This window comes from Diabrotica undecimpunctata, chromosome 4 (assembly GCF_040954645.1).
Source record: "Diabrotica undecimpunctata isolate CICGRU chromosome 4, icDiaUnde3, whole genome shotgun sequence".
Taxonomy (NCBI): domain Eukaryota; kingdom Metazoa; phylum Arthropoda; class Insecta; order Coleoptera; family Chrysomelidae; genus Diabrotica; species Diabrotica undecimpunctata.
The window spans coordinates 111,834,633-111,848,800 of NC_092806.1; the positions used below are offsets into that span (position 1 = coordinate 111,834,633).

The window sequence follows — 14,168 nt, forward strand, 5'->3', positions numbered from 1 at the left end:
AACTAACATCATAATGTCCAATACCTATATTACAACAAAAGTATAATGAATTATTGGCGTTACTGCCACATGTTCCTACATTTTTCCATGATTTTTATAAAAACTAGTATACTAGTAAAAGCATACTAGTAATACTAATAGTGACTATCCAGAAGGAAACTTACTTGAGGATAACTGAATGGTTTGTACCTAAAAAACCATTTTGATTAAGTACATAGGTAAATTATTTGTAAAGGTGAATTCTATGGTGAAATAAATTTTGTAAGTTTGTAAGTCAAATAGTATTGTAGTACAATATATATATATATATATATATATATATATATATATATATATATATATATATATATATATATATTTATATATATATTTATATATATATTTATATATATATATAATTATATATGTATATATATATATATATTAATAGTCAAATAGTATTGTAGTACAATATATATATATATATATATATATATATATATATATATATATATAAATATATATATATATATATATATATATATATTTATATATATATATAATTATATATGTATATATATATATATTTATATATATATATATATATATACATATATATATATATATATATATATATATATATATATATATATATATATATATATATATATATTTATATATATATATATATATATATATATATATATATATATATTTATATATTTAGATAATGATAAAAAAAACATGAACTGGTTACGACCACCATCAGACTTTAATAATCTATATCAACGTTTTAAAGTTTTTATAAGACGCCCATGCGTTTCACAACAACTCCTTGAAATTGGAAAGACTTGATGATGACGAATTAACATTCTTGCTTTAATTTACACCATAAATCTATTTTATTATACAGATCTTATCAAAAATGCATCGCCTCGTTTAATATAATCTATCGAAATACAATGAAAACGCTAAATATTCGCGTGGGATGGATATGAATGAGAATACCGGCCTTCTGTCTGTCTTCGGTTTCTCAAGAATACGCCACAGGCGATTTTTTTGTTGGCTTAATAGCTGCCTACTGAAAAAGTTTATCTATACGGACACTGATTATGATTGTAGCCACTACTTGTTGCTACGGCAGAAATATTTTGGTTTAGGATAGAAATAAAATAGAGTAATAAAGATGTGTTCAATAATGAAATCTAAATATGTCTCAAGAAAAACAAAAATTAGAATCTACAAAATAGTTATCAGGCCGATCGCTACATATGAATGAGGTGTTTAAAAAATGAGAAATAGACCTTTTAGAAAAATTAGAGAGGAAAATACAAAGAATAATATATAGAGGTGTGAAAATAGTTAGTCAATGAAGAAGAAGGAATAATAAAGAACTGGAAGAACTATACACTAAACCCAAAATAACACTGGTAAACAAAGAATAGAAAATAAGATATTTAAGATACATTAAAATAATGGGAAAGAAAAAAATGCCGAAAATTGTACTATCACAAAAGCCAATGCAAAAAAGAAGAAAGGGTAGACGCAGAAAAAGATAGAAGGATAGCGTAAATGAAGACTTACAAAAAAAGGTATATCGAGAATTGGAAAGAAAAAGTATTGGACAGAAATCAATGGAACGAAGGTTCAAAGAAATAAATAATAAAAAATATGTGCATTTTCTTTGTGGTATTGTAATGAAACCAGCCGTAATTTAGATAACTTGGATTTATAGATGAAATAATCAGTGGTATAAGAGTACATTAAAATATTACAAAAGAAAAAGATGAAAATACAAGGCTTCTGATGACTTGACAAAATCATTCTATAGCAAATGTTAATAATTATATGATTCAAATGCCCTATGTTCGAACTTCTCGATCAACGATGTGAAATAATTCAATGTCGAATCTTGTGGAGTAAATGACTTGTAAATGAGTAGCTCAAATTACAATTAACGTAACTTTAAAAATGTCTAAACGTACTTGTCTGAGATAAATATTCTGATCGACTAAACACACCAAAAAGTTTAAACCCAATTTGTAAGCTCACAATATAAAACAACAATTCATCAGAGAGACAAACCTAATCCTTTGGCCCAAGTAACTTACATATCTATAATATTCGTACCATGAAATTATTGCTATGAGTACTATGAGTATTTAGCAATTAATCTAGTTTTTCCCGGAAGGTTAATAACCCCATAAATATATTAAAATATAGATATTATTACAAATGATGTAAAATGGAAAGGGAAAATGGAAAAGTTAAGATTAATGTGAATTATGATCGAAGGACACATATGAGTGACTATTATTGCAATTGTAGCTAGTCCTTAGGTCGCTGAAAATTTCTAGTAGATCTTCATACAGATTTATACGTCGTATATTTTTATCTTGAATATTCTGTATTAAAGTAAAACCATCTAAAATGTTAAGATGATGTTTATTAACTTTTAAGGGCCCTATTCACATGCGTATTTGTCCGGAGGATATGTCCGGCGGACAGATCCTCCGGACAGATCCGCATGTGTATATCCATGCGTACGCCGTAATGTGTCTTGCTCGCCGTCCGTGGTTCAAGACGACGAGCACGGACAGCGAGCCGGACATATACGCATGTGTGTGAATAGTTTCAAGGATTTGTAAGCCGGACGAGGAGTCTTCTTCTTTAGGTACCGCCTCCTCTAAGGAGGTTGGTAATCATCACAACTATTTTCACTTTTGAGATTGTAGCTCTGAACAAGTCGACGGAACTGCAATTATACCACTTTCTTAGATTGTTGAGCCAGGAGATACTTCGTTTGGAAGAGGAGTAGGTACCTGTTAAAATTGTATCAAGTAGCTACAGTAGGTAGTAAATGTGTATTTTCTAAAATGGCATTCGCAGATAATAAAGCATTTTGGGAAAGTTTTATTTCGTTATATAAGTTGAAGCCATCGTTGTGGAATATAAAAAGTAAAGACTATCCTAACAGGCCACTTCGAAAAAACGCATATGATGAATTGGTTGAAAAATGCCAAGAAATTTGCCCAGATGCAGATGTAAAGTATGTAAGAAAGAAAATAGATTCCTTGCGTGCTGGATTTCGACGTAAGTTAAGAGAAATGAGGAAGAGTAAGAGAACTGGGTCATTTACGGACAGTGTTTATGAACCCACCTTGTGGTATTTTGACTTACTGTTATTTTCACAAGATCAAGAAGAGGTTTGCCCTGGAACATCTTCAATGGAATCCCAGGCATCGGAAGGGGATAGTCAAAGTGAAATAATGGTAAGTCATGTATTTACTTTTCTTTATTTTTAATCCGTCTTAGCAAAGAAAGAGACACAAACAATTTAAAAAAAGATAAATATGGTAGACCTTTTCGATTAAATTATTAATTTCCGTTGATCATGTCTTCTTAAAATGATATTCGCCCTTCATTACTATAGTATTGGGTAAATGCTTTTCTGACATTTTTGGCAATATCATTGTAATAGGTCCTTCTGTTTTGTAAACCTTGTAATTGACGAAGTTCTTTACGCCAGTCACCATCTCGAATGCTCTGAATTCGATTACTGTCAAGACGACAATGGCAAACAAGACAATGCTACAAAAACCTTTATAATTGTAGAAAAAAGGGTGTCGGCCGATATGCGCTCGACCGTTTTGCGCCCTTACCTGAAATCGGCCGGTTTGCGCTCTAACACTTTCTTAATGGAGATGTATAGCTAATTATTTTCTTATATCGACCATTTTGTGCTCTCTTGTAATCGACGTTTAATTTTATTCTACCATAACGATCAGGTAACGGTTAGGCTAGTAAAATTAGTTTTAAAAAATCATAAAACTATAAAAAAATAAAAATAAACCATCTTCCCTTCACACTTTCATTCAGGCTTAGGACTGTCATAGTTTATACATAATATAAACATTGGCGTGTTTAGATGTTTTTTTAAATTTTTTCATTTTTTTTTTAATTTATTTTTTTTTAATTTTTTTTGTTTTTTTTTTTCGTTTTTTTTTTTCAAACTTTTTATACAGTAAAATACAAAAAATTTTTGGGAATAAAAAATTGTCTATTTATTGCAGCTTCTGGATATATGCCAATGTCCTTAAACACAACCTTAAGTCCCTTCTATCTTTATATTTCTGTAAAGTTTTGGATATTCTTTCATCAAGATTAATATATGTTTTCTTGCGCCGCTTTCCTTCTAGATTGAAAGTAAATCGATCATAAAGGTGATCACAATATTCTGCTTCTTTAACCAGGCACTTTACTAATTGGAATACTTTGGGATGTGATCTTATTAATTTATTCAAACGATGATTCCAACCTTCTAAAACGTTATTACTGCGATGTCTTTGATCATGGCAATTCCACATTTCCTTGGTAATGTGAGTATTTTCTAACCATTGTTTGACAAAGTAGTCATAAAACTGTTCCATTTTTCAGAAATAGGAGAGGTTTCTTGAATACATAACCAGCCATCATCGATATCTTCTATGGGTAGATACGCTAACGCAGCACACATTCTTATGTGCAAACGTATCTCTTCGTTGTCAGTGTATTCAGAAACAAGTCCAATATTTTGAACATTTTTCCATATACATTGATTGAAATGAAAATTAAAACCAGAAATATTGGCTTCGCTAAAATAATTTTCTAAGACACCAATCGCTGCCTGTTCAAAATCCAGTTTTATAAGAGATGGTTTTCAATTTGGTAGTTTCTCTTTCATTGATTAAAATAACATATCGTATGTCTGTTTGGTTTTGTTAGGAAGTAACGCAAATATCAATAAAATTGTATTTGTCTCCTCTGACGTACTACCAATATCGATATGAACGGTATATATTTGACTAAATTGCTTATTGCAGCTTTTGAATGTTCCATCCATAAATACAGTGTCCTTACTGTTAACCAAAATCTCCCTAGTTTTGTTGCTGGCAAACACCAAGATTCTGTATCCCGAGGGAGTGGTCTTGTCGATAAATAAAAATTTCGTTTTGTCGCTCATTGTAATAATTTCTTCTGGAAATACTATTTCGGATGCTGCCGCTGGATCTGTGTGCAGCCCACGCGCACGTTTTCTACAATCGTTTAAACCACTTTTCACTGAAGAGAATTTTGGGATGTCTGTTACGAAATCCAGTCCTTGACTATATTATCTTTGAAATTCATCTTGATATATTTTTGACATCGGCAAATAACTATTGTCTTCCCTAGCTCTTTTTCGAGCATTGAAGACACACTGCTTCACTTCTGTCGCTGCAACACTCGGCTTACACAGATGTTCGGCTTCCTTAATTATTGTGTTATTATCCATAATTATGTGGCCTCGACATTTTTCAGTTTTCTCTTTCAAACAACTCCAAAAAACCGAACCATCTTTATTTGTTTTTTTCATACGAAAACTGTACCCTTTATACAATGCCCATGGTTGTCCCTTCGAAGTTTCAATAATTTGCACATCCATTTTTAAAACACTAACTCACACTGATTCACAATAATTCTTGATCCTACTATCTCAAAGAACGCAATAGAAATAATTGACCATCAATATGGTCATTATCACGTAGAATTTTCAGGTAATTTTTCTGTTATCATACCCTTTGTTAATGACTTAAGTAGTTACCAGTTCGCATTATCAGGTAGAAAGGAAAGTTAGTCTCAGTGATCTCTTATTTTGGGAATTCTAGTTACTAATTATATCTAAACAATTAACTTCCAGGTAGAAGTATTATAAACAGAGGTATTAGAGATTAAAGAACACTCTGTTGTTTGACAGTATTAGAAAAATTTAATAATTTTGTTAGTTTTGATTTTTTTTTTCAAATCTAAAGGAAAAAGATGTTTCTGTTTATTTGACATGTTAGTTTGTTCATTGCAGGTTCACCAGACTATTATTGTAGAATGAAATTAAAATTATATTGCAAGAGAGCGCAAATCGGCCGATTAAGGAAACTATAGTAGTTAGATATTTCTATTATGAAAATTGCAAAGCGCAAACCGGTAATTATGAATGTTCTTGGGAAAAACACTTTTTTAAAAACTGAACTTCACAATTAAAACTTTTATTTCGACTTACAAAGATTTTAGTAACAACAATAATAATTTAAATCAGACTGAAAAATATTGATTTTAACATGGTGTTTTTATAATTTATTAATTGCTGATCTTGCTGTTCAATACGTCGCAATTTAGTCCAGAATGTTCAAGCGGTAGCCCCGTGTTGGAATCCACGTGGTGGAACTTACTGGATGGTAGCGGTCATTGTACTGTAACTACTCCATCCCCTGAAGAAGTTTTGTGAGGGACGAACAGAACTGTTGAGTTGGCCTCTTCTGGAGTTTCGTCGCTAGGTTTTTTTGTTATTTGTTTTATACCTGTAACATATATAGAGGCAGATTATTGTAATAAAGATATATAAAGGAGTCATCCAAAAATGGTTATGGCTATGGTTCCATAATTTCGGATTAATTGTCTCTAGATGTTCATCTTCCTTAGAGAATTGATGATTCAAATCCTTAATGATTTGAATTTAATCGCTGTTTGAATATCTATGGTCCTTATTTTGGGAAGCATTAGCGGTTGCTCTGGGATGGTTATCCTTGAATTTATGTAACTCTGGATTGGGGTTTTGAATTTGTATCTGGGCGGAAGATTAATGAGATAAGTTTGGACGGATAAGTTAAGATTAATAAGATAGGACAAGAAAATGAAGGATAAATATAATACACGAAAAAGGTAATGGCTAAGTCCATTTTGAACTGCTGTGGTCTTTGCGTCGTACTGGTTTCAATTCTGTCAAATTCTTCTTTTATTGGTAGTAGTTTGAAAAAGTATATGAAATCGTGTGTACTAGTATGAATCTTTGCTTGTCCCAGGTTGAGGGGAATTAATCCTGGGTAGTCTTTCAGGTCCTTGATCTTCTCTTCTTCTCTCATCGTCAGGGTGATCCTGTGCGGACGGTTTAGAATTAGTTTTTGATTTAGGTTGATGTTTTATGTTTTTCTTGTGAACTGTAGTTTTTGATGTTTTTACAGTCACTTCGTTATTTCTTTTTATATGTTTTGCGGAATATCGCGGAAGTAATTTATTTCTGATAACTGTTTTTCGTGTATAGATTTTTGTGCTTGGTTTATACGTAATAGGGTCTTGTCTCGATTTATTTCTATTTTCAATGACTTTATTTTTATTCTCTTGTATTTGTTGGTTTACTTCCTTATATAATTCCTTTGTTATCTCTCTATGATTTTGGATATAATTGTTCAGTATTACTTTCTGTATATCAACGTCAAAGGGATCTTTTGCGTCGATATGTCCGTTTAATATGTCGATGGGTCTTAACTTCGTTGCTGAATGTATGGAATTATTGTACCCAATTATAGCGTATAGCATTTGTTCTTTAATCGAGAGCTTTGCTTTGGTGTTCCTTAGGATTCGAAGATGTTCGATTAACGTAGAATGAAATCTCTCAATCATCCCGTTGGATTGCGGATTCTCTGGTGTTGTATAGTGGATTGAGATTTTATGAGAGTCTACAAATTCTTGTATTACTCCATTTTTAAATTCCGTACCATTATCGGCTACTATCATTGTTGGGAGTCCATGATGTGTTATAAAAATCAATAGGGCGTTGAGTACATTGATTGCGTTTCCTCCATTTATTGGGTAGGCTTGCCCATATTTCGAAAATGCGTCTATTATGGTTAGAAACTTCTGTCCATCAGCCTGGAATAAATCAATGTGAACTATTTCCAGTGGTTTAGTGGGAGTTGGTGTAACCATAAATTTTGGTTTGGGAGGAAGTCTGTCGTATTTATTTTCTTGACATATATCGCAAAAGTTTATGATATCTTCTATGTCCTTCTTCATATTAGGCCAGTAATATCGTTTCCTTATTTGACTTTCTGTTTCAGCTATTCCTCTATGGTTCGTTTTTCCTTCATGATAGTTTTTTATAATCTCTTTTTGTTGTTCTTCTAGATTAACATCTTCCAATAAAAGATTGCACTTTACTAAGTCATATGCGTTGTTTTTAAAAGTTTTCCTGATAATTTCGCAAATTTCTGCAAAAATTTCTTCTTCTGCTTCAAATAAAATTGCATACTTCTTTTTCGGGTTGAGGTGTTCCTTAAAAATTTTTATGGTATCAGCTTTTAAATGATCTTTCGATAGCTGGATATGATAACGTCTTTTATTCGGAAAGGTTTGTATAATTGCTGGAGGTCGTGGATTGTAGTTGACGATTCTGACTATAATTTGGTTATTGTAGAAGTTAAGTGGTTTTTCCGAAATAGGTATACCAAGAATTGGGTTTTCTACTGCTGTATGTATGGTTTCATTTCCGTCTTCGTCTATGTTTTGATCTTCGTTTTCGACAGTATCTTCTGGGATGTTTTCTGGAATTAATTCTGTTGCTTTTTCTTCTACAATCTCGTCGATTATTCGATCTGCATCTGGATTATTAGTCGTTGACCATCCATCGTCTTCCATGTCTACTAAATCATCAAAGACTTCCTTAATTTGTGAATCGATGTCCTTAGTTTCCTTTGTGTGTATTTCGATTCGAGAGAGTGCGTCCGCATTTGTATTAGCTTTGCCTTTTTTGTAAATTACTTCGTAGTCAAATTCTTCAAATTTTAATCTCCAACGTACTAGTTTGGGTTCCTTTAGGGAGAATAGATATTGCAAAGGACGGTGGTCTGAAAGTATTTTAAATTTTCTTCCAAATAGGTAGGGTCGAAAATACTTAGTTGCCCACACCATTGCTAACATTTCCTTTCCTATTGTGGAGTACTTGGTTTCGGTTTCATTTAGTGTCCTGGAAGCAAAGGCAATTGGTTTATCACTGCCAACTGGTCCTTGAGAAAGTACTGCACCGATAGCGAAGTTACTGGCATCTGTTGTGAGGTTAAACGGTTTGGAAAAATCTGGATATTGCAATAATGGCTCATTCATTAATAATTTCCTGCACGTTTCAAAGCATTCTACAAATTCGGGTGTATGTTCGATCTTTGCATCCTTCTTTAAGCATCTTGTTAGTGGTTTTGTGATTTTTGCGAAGTCTCGAATAAACTTTCTGTAATATCCCAGTAGTCCAAGAAATGCTCTTATTTCTTTCGCTGTTTTCGGTATTGGATATTTTTCTATTGCTTCAATTTTCGCTGGATTCGGTTTTATGCCTTCTTGTGTGACTACGTGTCCTAGAAAATTAACTTGTTTTTTTAAGAATTCGCATTTGTCGACTTGGATTTTTAGTCGGGCTTCTCTTAGTCGTTGAAATACTTTTGTGAGATTTACTATGTGTTCCTGTAGTGATGTTGAATATACTATTACGTCGTCCATATAGACGAGGCATATTTCTCCTTGAAGTCCCTTCAATACGTTGTCCATCATACGTTGGAACGTGGACGGAGCGTTCTTAAGTCCAAAAGGCATTCTTAAATATTCATAGTGTCCATTTTCCACATTAAATGCTGTTTTGGGAATGTCTTCTTCAGCCATCTCGATTTGGTGAAATCCGCTTGCTAAGTCGAGGGTCGTAAAATATTGACATCTTCCCAATTTGTCCAAAATATCGCTAATGTGAGGAATTCTGTATCGGTCGTCAATTGTCTTCTCGTTGACCTTTCTATAATCTACCACTATTCTCCACTTTATTTTACCGGATGAATCTGGTTTCTTGGCCACGACCCAAATAGGCGAGGACCATGGCGATTGACTTGGTCGAATGATCCCTTGCTCTAACATTGAAGAGATTTGTTTCTTTACTTCTTCCTTGTGCACATACGGATACCGGTATGATTTTGTATATACAGGCTCTTCATCCTTGGTTCTGATGTGATGTTTAACTTCGTTAGTCAAGCTGAGAGGAGTGTCTGGTTGGTGAAATATATCGGAGAATTTTCGACATAGGTGGCGAACTTGTTCCTCTTCTTCTTCGTTAAGATGTTCGGTTTTAATTAAGTCGTCGATATCTTGTCTGTAGTCTGGTCCGGAGGTTGTTTCCATGGAATATATATGGAAATCTTGAATGTCTATTTTATTGCTTTCGAGTGGTTCCATAAGAGAAAGATGAATGGGTTCTGACGTGAAGTTGGCAATTTCGGTCCAGGCGAGGTGGTTCTCGGCGTTAGTAAGGGCTTCTCGTACTACGACGCCTTGTACTTTTTGGGTAGGAATAATGATGGTTCCTTTTTCTTCTTTGACAGGAATTTTCACTTGCCTAATAGAATTTGCTTCCAAATGAATGGAATAAAATTGTGTTTTATTTGTTTCGTAATATTTAATGGGGATTGTAGAATCTTTTGTAACTAGAAGCGATTTAGGGAAGTTTAATTGGGCTTCGAAGAGTTTTAGATTGTCGAGGCCAATAAGACCATCGAAAGTTTTGTGAAACTTAAAGAGATAAAATTTCATTTTGCTGTCAGAATTAAATTCTGAAAATGAAGGAATTTCGGCACAATATTTTTGGGAATAGTTTTGAAAAATTGATGTGACGACAAAGGGTTCATGTTTTATGTAACTTGGAAAATATGAAGAAGCTATTTCTGATGTTGAAGGTTGACTTATTTGATTTTTTTGAAGATATCGAACATTATTTTCTTCCTGTACGTATTGTATTGCCGTGGCTAAACTTCCTGGTCTCATTGCTCTGATAACAGAGCCCGTTGGTTCTCGTAGGCCTGCTAAGAATGTTGTAAGAGCTTGTTGACGGAAAAATTCTTGTTTGCTCCTTTTAATATCGGCATTTATAGTATGTAATTCTAGGTAATTATTAATACAGCTTAAAAGTCCCATGATTTTTTCATAAAAATGCATAATAGATTCTGTTGAGCCTTGTCTTAAATTTACTAGATCCCTTGTAAGCGAATTTTCGTCTCTCTGGTCTCCAAAATTTTGAATTAATGCGTTTTTTATTTCGTCCCAACTTTCGCATCCATATACAGATATAACTTCCTTGGCTCTACCTGTTAATTTACTGATAATACCATGAAGCAAAAATTTGTTTTGTATACTAGCTGCATTAAGTCTGTCGTAATAATGGTTTAGAAGTATTGTAGAAACTTTAATAAATTCATGTAATTCATTTGGATTTCCGTCAAAATTTGGAAGAATGCATAAATTTTTAACGTCAAATTGTGGAACTGCCATATTTTAAAAATTTTCAATATAATATATAGTCAATAGTCAAATCGGTATAGTAATTTTCAATAATCAATATATAAATCTTAATCTACTTATTTTCTATCTATTAATCTCTATGTTTATTAATATATAGTATTTATTAAGCTATTCAATTTTGTGTAAATCTGACTCTAAAGTCAATCTAAGGACTTAGAGGAGATATTTTTAAATTACTTTAATCTTTGTTAATCTATTCAATCTTTGTTTTATTTATCTTCTAATTTAGCTCTGATTCAATCTAAGGACTCAGAGGAGTCTGATTTATTAAAAATTCTTTCAAAATCTAATCTTCTTAATTCTAAGTAATAATAAAATCGCTTACAGGATAAAGACGATGCCGATGTGCATTCCTTTGCTCCTGAAGGCTTCTTCTAAATTCTAATTCTCTAATTCCCTCGGGTGAACTCTGCAGACGGTTTCCCTGGGGCTGGTTCTTGGAACAGTGGACAAACACTTAAAAGTGACGAGGATCTATAAAGACTCTTCCACTTCCGTACTGACTCTGCGCCAATTATGAATGTTCTTGGGAAAAACACTTTTTTAAAAACTGAACTTCACAATTAAAACTTTTATTTCGACTTACAAAGATTTTAGTAACAACAATAATAATTTAAATCAGACTGAAAAATATTGATTTTAACATGGTGTTTTTATAATTTATTAATTGCTGATCTTGCTGTTCAATACGTCGCAATTTAGTCCAGAATGTTCAAGCGGTAGCCCCGTGTTGGAATCCACGTGGTGGAACTTACTGGATGGTAGCGGTCATTGTACTGTAACTCGGTCGATTTCAGGTAAGGGCGCAAAACGGTCGAGCGCAAACCGGCCGTATTCGAAAAAAGACCCACTATTAGGCGGTTTTTTAATCGCAACAGGCTTGCCATCAATAGCTCCCAAGCAATGTTCAAAGTCGGATGAAGTTTTAAATCCTTCTGCTATTTCTAACCAATCATTTGTGCTTGATGGAAACTGTAAAACAATTATAATAAGAGTAGGTTTAGAAACTGCATGCAAAATATATAACAAAAGTAGGTATATAATAATATAAAATCATTTTTTTTTTCAGGATGAACCGTTACAATCATTAAGCGAGCCATCAACTCCCTTAAGTAGTTGTTCACTGAGTAGTGAAAAGAGGAGCAGGTTCACAAACAAAAATACTAGTTTAGCTCAAAAAAGGAAAGTTTTTAGAAGCAGCTAATATTGCTCTTGCAGCTCCACCAACACCAGCATCTCCATATGATCCGTTTGGAAAAAGTGTAGCACTGGATCTCGAATCCATGGACATACGACAATGAATTTTTGCACAGAAAATTATTTTCGACGTTTTGTTTTATGGAAAATTAGGAAGGCTTACGATCAACTGTGCCTTTTAGTTACCAACTTATGTATCGCCAGTGCCTGCTTATTCAACCCCTGCTGTTCAAGACACCTATGATTACAGGCAAAATCAAATGAATTATTATGGCAATCAGTTTGCAACACGACCGATCACATCATTTTTTTAGCCAAATTCTTCCTCAGAACAATCCACATCAACTACATCACACCAAAGATTAGCAGCTAATCAGCCACAACGTGTTCCTCTGTCTCACTCTCAAGGTACATCATCAACAAGTAATACAATAATGGAAGATACTACGGTTAACCTTTCTGAGTTTGTAATTATAAAAAATAATACTCCTAGTACTAACTAAGCACTTAAATTATTGTACTTACACAATAAAGCTTTTAAGTAGGTAAGTGTTTTAATTTACTAAATAATAGCTAATATCTGTACTTAAGAGATTAAAGCGTTTACAAACCTTCAAGTATTCTTCTTTTAATGCCATAAATATTTCCTAACAAGTTTTAGGTATTATTTGTTCAAGAAGCTGTGGGGAGATTGCACAACTGAACTTTAAATCTTCACCACTTCGCCCAGTTGCTAAGTCTCGCAGCGTGGCGATTAATCGATCTCTGCTACTTACCGATTCTCTCATGTGTGTGTTCTTTCTTTCGATTCTAGGGCCAATATACCCAAATAATGATTCAAATGCTTCATTATCCATTCGCAGAAAATTGTGTAAATCAAGCTGTTCTCTTGTTTCAAGTTCTCTAATTAAATTCATATGTGAGTACTTTCTTTGTTCTAATAACCATTGTTTTGACCACAGTCTTTTCTTTTTTTATCATCAAATAAAACTACATATCCTCCAATTATTGCTAGTTGCTTTTTATTATTCATAGCACAGTGGAAAACAGATAAACACACAACGCAGAAACCAGTAGACCTGAGAGATTTATCCGTGAATGTGTAGCTCCAACGAATTTGTCTGTAGACACATCTGCCTGTATATAGCTAACAACGGATCTGTCCGCCGGACATATCCTCTGGACAGATACGCATGAATAGGGCCCTTAGTGGATGAGAGAAGGCTGAAGTAGTATCTTGTTTGGAATGGTCCGATGATCTGGTAGATAATAAGGATATATAAATATAAGTCGATATATCCAAGGAATTGCTGATTTGCAAGTTTCTGGGAGGAGCAAGATGAAAGCATACCTGAAGGTGACGGTTGACAGGGCATAAGTCGATAAAGAGGATTAATATTTGCATGACCTAAGATAAAAACTTATAGAGATGTATAAAAGAAAAATGAGAGAATGATATAATATCTATATATATATATATCCAACGACAAAAGAAGTTCGTGCTGAATACCGGTTAGACAACGGAGTTTCAAGGTGTAAATCTTTTAACTAAACTTTTAAACTTTCAAAAATGTTTATTTTCATCATCAGGAAAGCATTGCAATAAAGTAAGACTGTTATTTTAACACCTCCAAAATATATATTATTTAAAAAGATGTATAAAACAATTATTACTACTACGTTATTGAAATTGATATTCCGAGGATGTAACAATAACAGGTGACAATAACGTATGGTCCTAAAGTTTTGGGAAAAATTTCAAAAGCATATAACTCTGACTACAATAATCTTATATTTTTATTAAATTATTCAACAAT

The 14,168-nt window shown here is 32.9% G+C and overlaps 1 pseudogene; it reads left to right on the forward strand.

Moving 5' to 3' along the window:
- The first annotated feature begins 2,855 nt into the window (after window positions 1–2,855).
- Window positions 2,856–12,533, forward strand: LOC140438901 (uncharacterized; annotated as a pseudogene).
- The last annotated feature ends 1,635 nt before the right edge of the window (window positions 12,534–14,168 follow it).